This window comes from Panthera uncia, assembly GCF_023721935.1.
Source record: "Panthera uncia isolate 11264 chromosome C1 unlocalized genomic scaffold, Puncia_PCG_1.0 HiC_scaffold_4, whole genome shotgun sequence".
Classification (NCBI taxonomy): domain Eukaryota; kingdom Metazoa; phylum Chordata; class Mammalia; order Carnivora; family Felidae; genus Panthera; species Panthera uncia.
This window is the reverse complement of record NW_026057585.1, coordinates 40,360,574-40,368,911: the sequence shown is the minus strand read 5'-3', so window position 1 is coordinate 40,368,911 and position 8,338 is coordinate 40,360,574. Positions and strand designations below refer to the sequence as shown.

The window sequence follows — 8,338 nt, the reverse complement described above, 5'->3', positions numbered from 1 at the left end:
CTTAGGCCAGAACTCACATCAAATCAATCCATTTTTACAGTGTTCTGGTAACTCTACTTGCTTCCCCTAGCCCTGTTGGAACCATGGGTGGAAATCAGCTGTCTGCTATTGCTAGGCTCTGCAAGATTTATCATCCCATGATGGGCACTTTACCTTGCCCACCGCTATCAAGTAGTACCTTTACATTTTTTTGAATGTTTATTTATTTTTGAGAGAGAGAGACAGTGCGAGCCAGGAGGAGGAGGAGGAGAGAGAGAGAGAGAGGGAGAGAGAGAGAGAGAAAGAGAGACAGAGAGAGAGACAGAATCCGAAACAGGTGCCAGGCTCTGAGCTGAGAGCACAGAACCCGATGTGGGGCTCGAACCCATGAATCGTGAGATCATGACCTGAGCTGAAGTCGGACGCCCAACTGACTGAGCCACCCAGGCATCCCTCAAGTAGTGGCTTTATTAAATAATTGTTCTTTACTCTTTTGTGTGTGCCATCACTTTCTTGCTGCAGACCTGTCTCTATCCTGTCCTCTCTTGCTCAGGCAAACAGAGGCACTTGCTATTCCCTGAACATACAACTTTTCCTTTTCTCTGCCCTTGTGATTTAGTTTTCTTCATCTAGCACTAAGGACTCTCAGGTTTGGAGGGTCCTGTTCAGTGATTAGCAAGTTGAGTGTCAGACACTCCAATACTCTCTGTATATGCCTGATAGTCTTTGTTTAAATATTACTGGTGGCAGGAATTTATTGCCAATTACATCAGTATTCATTCATTCAGTTCTTTCAGTGAACATTTTTACTGCCTACCATGGTCCAAGTGCTGTGTACAGTCTTACCCCTCAAGAGGCTCATAACAATGAGAGATGAATGCATGAATAAGCAACTATGGTACAGTTTGCATGTTGAAATAGATATATTCAGAGTGCTCTGAGATCATGGACAAATGATCACCCAGTTCTGTCTTGTACAGACAGTAACATCTTCATCAGCAAGGCAATGCATGAGCTGAGACTCTGGAGGATGAATAGAAACTGTTTGATGAAACAAGAGTAGGTAGGACATGCCAGAGGAAAGGAACAAGTTGGAAAAATGTATAGGCATTGAAGTGAGCTTTGTGTGTTTGGGCAATGACAATTGGGTATGGCTGGTGAGTCAGACAGAGTGGCAGGAGAAGAGTTCTTCCTCATATGCATTCAAAATGTACCAGCACCATAACTTACGCAGAAGGAGTCTAAAACATCTTCCACCTGAAGACACCTGTATTTCTTAAAGAAGCTACTCTTTAATTACTTGGCAATTTTTACATTATTGCCTTATTTTAGGGATGAGGAAACTGAGGCTTGCAGAAGGTGAATGACCAAGGACACACACAGCAAGTGATGGAGTTAGGATTACAACCCAGGCAGTCTGATTCCAGAACCTGAACATGAAGCCACTGGGCTGTTTTGCCATGCTCTTTTCACACTGATTCAAGCTTCTATGCTGTGGCAATGGTTACCTTCAAGTCACTCTCTACCTTGTCAGTATTCATTTGGTGGAAGAATGTCTAGAACTGATAATGTCATAGCATTAAAGGAATTGTTTGGCCAGCATAGTGTAGAGCAGTGCTAGTGCTTCCATTGTTCCTCACACTGTTCTCATAATGATGGAGACAGAGACTATATGGCCTCTAGGTAGTCATGTCTTACAGGTAAGTGATGATCAGTTCACAATCAACCAGTGTCACCAAGTCAAGTATTACCCCTTCTTTGCCTACCTAAATTTTTTCAGGTCTTGGTTTAAATATCACTTTTTGGCCCCCTAAACTACTTTGTGTTCCTCTACTCTGTGTTCTCAGAGTGCCTCCTATTTTTCCATGTGTGAGGCTTATCACAATTCATGGTAAATATTTATTTATTAGCTTCTTAGTCTGTAGACTCTTAGTCTCTGTTTTCCCTGATAGATTACCTTTTTAAAAGATTTTATTTTTTAAAGTAATCTCTACCCCATCCCCCAACATGGTGCTCACAGTCACAGCCCTGAGATCAAGAGTCACATGCTCTCAGCCAGCGAGGCGCCCTTCCCTGATAGATTTTTAAGCTACTTGAGGACAGAGGCCTTATCTTGATTGCCATGAAATTCACTTTATTTAGCTTTGAGAGGCATTCAATGTGTACTTGTTGAATGAATAAATCCTTTTTTTCCTATATACTGTTGTTTGGCACTAACGGTCACCACTACTTGACTTTATCTGACAGCACTGATTAGTTTTGCCTATTTTGAACTTCATATAGATGGAATAGAACAGTATGTACTCTTTCGTGTTTGGTTTCTTTTGCTCAACATGTCAGATATACTACTTTCAATCTGTCCACTTCCTACCAGAATTTTAGGATGGCTCCCAAGACTTTTTACCCCTGCCTCTGCTATATATGTTCTCCCTAATTCCCCAGACAGAATTTGTGGAATTTTACTCCTGTGATTAGGTCATGTTACATGGCACAGTTGACTTTATCCAGGTGCGCCTGACCTAAACACATAACCATTCAAACGCAGTCAGTCTTCTCTGGGTTGGCATCAACTATCTAGAAAATGGGGACCTCGGTCCTACAACTGCAAGGAAGTGAATTATTCTGACAACAAAAATAAATTTGGAAGTGGACTTTTCCTCAGAGCCCCAGACAAGGTGCCCAACACCTTTATTTCAACCTTGTAGTACTATGAGTAGAGAACCCAGGCATACTATGCTGGACTTCTGATCTACAAAACTGTGCATTAATAAGTGGTATTTTTAAAAAGCTGTTAAATTTGTGGTAATTTATTACTCAGCAATAGAAAACTAATACAGTCCTCCAACTCTTTACTAGTTTGTAGGCAATAACCTTATAAAACAACTTGCTTCATTATATACCCATTTTGTAGTTATTACAAAGGACTCATCAGGAAGTTGTGTTGCTTAAAACTTTTTAAGTTTTGGGGTGCCCGGGTGGCTCAGTCGGTTAAGCTTCTGGCTTTGGCTTCGGCTCATGAGTTAGAGCCCCACGTTGGGTTCTGTGCTGATAGCTCAGAGCCTGAAACCTACTTCAGATTCTGCGTTTCCCTCTCTCTCTGCCCCTCCCCTGCTCATGCTCTGTCTGTCTGTCTCTCTCTCTCAAGAATAAATAAACATTAAAAAAATTAAAAAAACAAACTTTTTAAGTTTTAAGAAATTTTATGGATGCTCTCCTAAGATTGCTTTCTGGCTAAGATGAGGTTTCGACTACACTAACTTTATCAGATATTGAGATGATAGTAGTGTTTTTTGTTTTTGTTTTTTTTTTTTCATTCAGGATCAATTGCCAAAAACTCTGTACTTACCTGGCAATATATAAATGCTAAATTCTAGGTACTCATCAGTGAATTTGAAACTTCGCTCTGACAATTTTTAGTTGTGTGCCACAAACAACTTACCCCCTTTTATTTTATTTTATTTCATTAAAAATGTTTTTTTCTAGTGTTTATTTTTGAGAGAAAGGGAAACAGAGCACGAGTTGGGGGAGGGGCAGAGAGAGAGGGAGACACAGAATCTGAAACAGGCTCCAGGCTCTGAGCTGTCAGCACAGAGCACATTGCGGGGCTTGAACTCATGAACCACAAGATCATGACCTGAGCTGAAGTCAGACACTCAAACGACGGAGCCACCCAGGAGCCCCTTACCTCCTTTTATAAGCCTTAAACTCTTCATTTTAAAAGTGAGTATAAGAGGGGTGCTTGGGCCGCTCAGTTGGTTGAGCATCCGACTTTGGCTCAGGTCATAATCTCACAGCTCCTGATTCGAGCCCCACCTTGGGCTCTGTGCTGACAGCTCAGAGCCTGGAACCTGCTTCATGTTCTGTGTCTACCTCTTTCTCTCTGCCCCTCCCCTGCTCAGGCTGTCTCTCTCTCTCTCTCTCTCTCTCTCTCTCTCTCTCTCAGAAACAAATAAACATTAAAAAAATTACAAAATAAGCATAAGAATATGTACCTTTGTGGGTTGTCTCTGAGGCTTGGAGATGGGGGTTTGTAAAGTGCTACTTTGCTTCTTCACCCTATTTATCCTTGCTCCTTTATCTCTTTCTTTTTTAAAAGGTAGTTTTATTGAAAGACACTAAAAATAGAGGGAATACTAAGAACGCTTTTTGGGTTTCATCATTAGTTTCTTTGGTGAATTCACTTGCATAGGCAACTTGGTACCAGAAGAAACACCAAGAAGAAATATTTTCTGCCCTCAGGGGGCTGATCTTCAAAAGGAGTTGGGATAGGCTCACATATATCACTTTCTTATTTTAAAAAAGTTTTTATTTATTTATTTTGAGAGAGAGGGAGAGAGAGAGAGAATGAATGAATATCCCAAGCAGGCTCCTGCTGTCAGTGTGTAGCCTCATGCAGGGGCTCAGTCTCACTAACTGTGAGATCATGACCTGGGCTGAAATCGAGTTGGACACTCAACCAACTGAGCCACTGAAGCGCCCCATCATTTTCTTATTTTTGTGTTTCCCCAGTATTCTCTTTTTCTGACGACAAGGGTGTGGTTCCTTTAGGAAGTGGGATTGCTCCAGTACATTTTATAAAACCGGTGAAGTAATCTTTCCACTGTGAGCTATCCTTGGAAGGGAGAATGAGAATGGGGGGAAGAGATGTGTATTTTTTCAAGGTAGTGGCACATGAGTGACAGCCCCCACTGCTCATGGTGTGCGGGAATGTTTCTGTAACTGAGTATATAAACAACATTCATGACTAAGTGTGTTGTAGAATGGAAAAATCAATGACTAGACTAGGAAAGAAACTGTCATCATAAACAAATTCCATGACTGGCATTGGTGGCACAGAAGGATCGTAGGCTCAGTGTAGGAGTTGGTGAAGATGCTCAAATTATTAAAAAGAATTTACAACAATCAGTTCCAATTCTCCTAATTATTTCCCAGAACATACAGATGAAAGACCTAGTCTGGTATAGTTGCATTTGACTGCTATTGTACAAAATTTTGCAAAGCTTAGGAGATCTTTATTATTTTTTTTCCAAAAAACTAGTGGAATTCTAATGCTTCCCTTGGGAATTGTGTTTGACATCTGAATACAGATGTGTGCGTATGTCTTAATTTCCCATCAACACAGATGTTTGATTCACAAAGACAATCACTTTGGACGCTTCCTGGATTCTCACCCAGTTTTTCCACATGAACATTATCTTGTATTATGAAACAGAGCAGCTGCTGGTAGCTTTTACACTTTTGGAAAATTCTTTAAGTTTTTGTTTTTTAAGTGAGGGTTTCTATAGGAGTGAGAGTTTTGTTTTAGTGTTAGAATCTCTTCTCTTTGAAGGGAATCTAGTTAACTCGTATTGGCTGTGGGGTAGGAAAGAGAGAGTAGAAGTAGAAGTGTAGTATAGGTGGTATTGCTAACAGAGATTGCTGTCATGGTAAAAGGGGGATGAAAATCAAAATAATGAAATATTCTTATTTTGCACCAAAGAGGTTAGACTCCTGTCAATGGACTTGGTTTCCCTTACCAAATGACCACAAATTTTACACTATACCTAATCCACAATAAATGAGACACAATTATATTCCGTACTGTGGAGAACTTCCTAAACTCTAAGTAAATCAAGTAAACTGGGAACTCTATAACGAGTCTTAAAGCATTTGACTCAGTGTATGGAATACAGGATTCCACTACCGTTTTAAGATATTTTTATCTTTCTAATTTCTCCATTCCTCTCTTTGAATCAACTTAGAGGAAGAGAAATTATCTTCATCTCAAATTCACAGCCTCTTGCAGTGAGTTTTGGTTGACATCGTTGAGAAAGGTTTTTATAAATATTTGGAATAACTTAAATGATTTTTGGAAAATTCATCTAAAGATTGTGCTCCTTTTTCCAATTTGTAAGTTTTCCGGGAACAATTTTTTAGGCTTCTGATATAAAGCTGACTATATGATATATCCGTATGCCGATTGCTCCAAGTGTGAAAAGCAATGTAGATGAGGGCTTGTGGGCTTGCCCACCTGTGGGCTGCTGGCGACAGGGCATGGAGCTGGGGGCCTGCTGCAATGGGTTCAGCCCGCTGCAGTGGGTTAAAGAAATCCCTCTTGAGTAAGAAAGATCTTTTATTTTTTTAATGTTTATTCTTGAGGGAGTGCAAGCGGGGGAAGGGAAGAGAGGAGGACAGAGGATCCAAAGCAGGCTCTGCGCTGACAGGCTGACAGCAGCCAGCCCAGTGTGCGGCTGGAACTCACAAACTGCAAGCTGGGAGATCATGACTGGAGCCAAAGTTGGATGCTCAACTGACTGAGCCACGTAGGTGCCCCGAGTAAGAAAGATCTCAAGCAACATGGTGGATTCAGAAGCTCATGAAAAGAGGCTGCCAGTCCTAACATTTTCAAAACAAGATCCGTCACCTTATGCTGCGAATGTTGGTGAAATGAAGCATTATTTGTGTGGCTGCTGTGCAGCTTTCATGTAGCAATCCCATTTCCGGTTCAGAAGGTCCTCTCTCAGCAGCAGCTGTGTGGAATCAAAACCTGGGATGCAGTGCTTCAGTTCAGGAGGGATGGCTTTCAAAACTTGTACTGTGGATTCCTTCCCCCTACCGATGCAGAAGACAACTACACTGGCACTTAGGTTTGGCCTGTATGAGGCCTTATCTTGTCGTCTCTGAGAGCATATCCCTACGTCTGAGTTTGCAACTGGTAGTGTGGCAGCAGTACTTCCAAGGACAACAGAAGCAATTTTCACTCCATTGGAAAGAATTCAGACATTGCTTCAAGACCACAAGCGTTATAAAACGTTTATGAACACTTGCCAGGCTTTCAAGACACTCAAATGCCATGGAATTAGAGTATTATTGAGACTTGGTATCCGTTCTTTTCCATAATGGATTCAGCAATGTCGTTTTTTTGTTTGGCTTTTGAGGTTCCATAAAGAACATCTGCCTGCTGCAGTGACTCACAGTGCTTATTGATTTTATGTGCCGAGGTCTGTTGGGTGCCATGTTGGGAATCTTGTTTTTTCCAGTTAATGTTGTAAAAACTTGCATGAAGTCTCAGGCTGGTGGGAAATTTCAGTCTTTTCCCAATGTTTTCCAAAAAATCTGGCTAGAATGGAATAGGAAACTGACAAATCTTTTCAGATGTACCCACCTGAATTACCGTTGGTACCTCATCTCTTGGGGCATAATGAATGCAATTTATGAGTTCTTGTTAAAGATTATATGAAAGAAATGTGTCATTTATTAACTGAATAGACCTAAGAATAATGCAGTTTGGCCTTGTCCCTAATTGGCCAAGTATAAGTTGGTGTCATAAGGTCAGGGCACAATGAATTACAGGCAAACTGTTTTCCTTAAGCACCAACAAATTCAGAATATAAGGTTCTAATAGGACTGTTATAATAATAAAAAAAAGCAACATAGTGCCTGGCAGGGTATGTTGTGATGAGAATTTCTTTTGGTGGAAGACTACAGAAAGACTAAAATTAAGGTTGAAGTTTGAAGTAATAATTAACACAAAATATAGACTTTTCTTGCAATGCTCTCTACACTAGAATAATGGGGAAACTTTATATAGCTTGAAGAAAATTATGGAAGATAATGCTGCCCATTCAGAGAGTGATAAATTATGGAACTCATTATTTCAAGGTTGAATATATCAATATAGTCAAGAAGCCCTAATGAAATTATTGAGGGAAGCAAATGATTTAGGAGAATTCCCAAAGCTTCTGAAGCTGGTAATGTGAAGGATGACCTATAGACTATGACAGGTAGCATTGTCCTGACTTTGATGTTTCTATGCTTCTAAGTGGAGGTAGGAAATGAGACTGAGAAGTAGTATATAGAATAGTTATAATTATAATCAACATTTTTGAAGGAGTGAAGCATGTGGTGTGATCCTCCACTGTTGTGTCAAACTTATTAAATCTTGGATTTTGATGGATTTTTCTCTACGTTTAAAGATTGTGTTATTGAAGTTTTCAGAGGAAGTAACCCCATCTGATTCCTTTGTTCTGTGCAGCTTATAGTACTTTATATAGATCCTTGGATAGAAGCCTATTTTTTTTTTTTTAAATTTTTTTTTTCAACGTTTTTTATTTATTTTTGGGACAGAGAGAGACAGAGCATGAACGGGGGAGGGGCAGAGAGAGAGGGAGACACAGAATCGGAAACAGGCTCCAGGCTCCGAGCCATCAGCCCAGAGCCTGACGCGGGGCTCGAACTCACAGACCGCGAGATCGTGACCTGGCTGAAGTCGGATGCCTAACCGACTGCGCCACCCAGGCGCCCCTATGTTTATTTATTTTTGAGAGAGAGAGAGAGAGAGAGAGAGAGAGAGAGGTTGGGAATGAATGGGCAGGGAAGG

At 40.7% G+C, this 8,338-nt stretch overlaps 1 pseudogene; it reads left to right on the top strand.

The window, feature by feature from the left end:
* Positions 1-6,315: 6,315 nt before the first annotated feature.
* On the top strand, positions 6,316-7,198 carry LOC125912480 (mitochondrial nicotinamide adenine dinucleotide transporter SLC25A51-like; annotated as a pseudogene).
* The last annotated feature ends 1,140 nt before the right edge of the window (positions 7,199-8,338 follow it).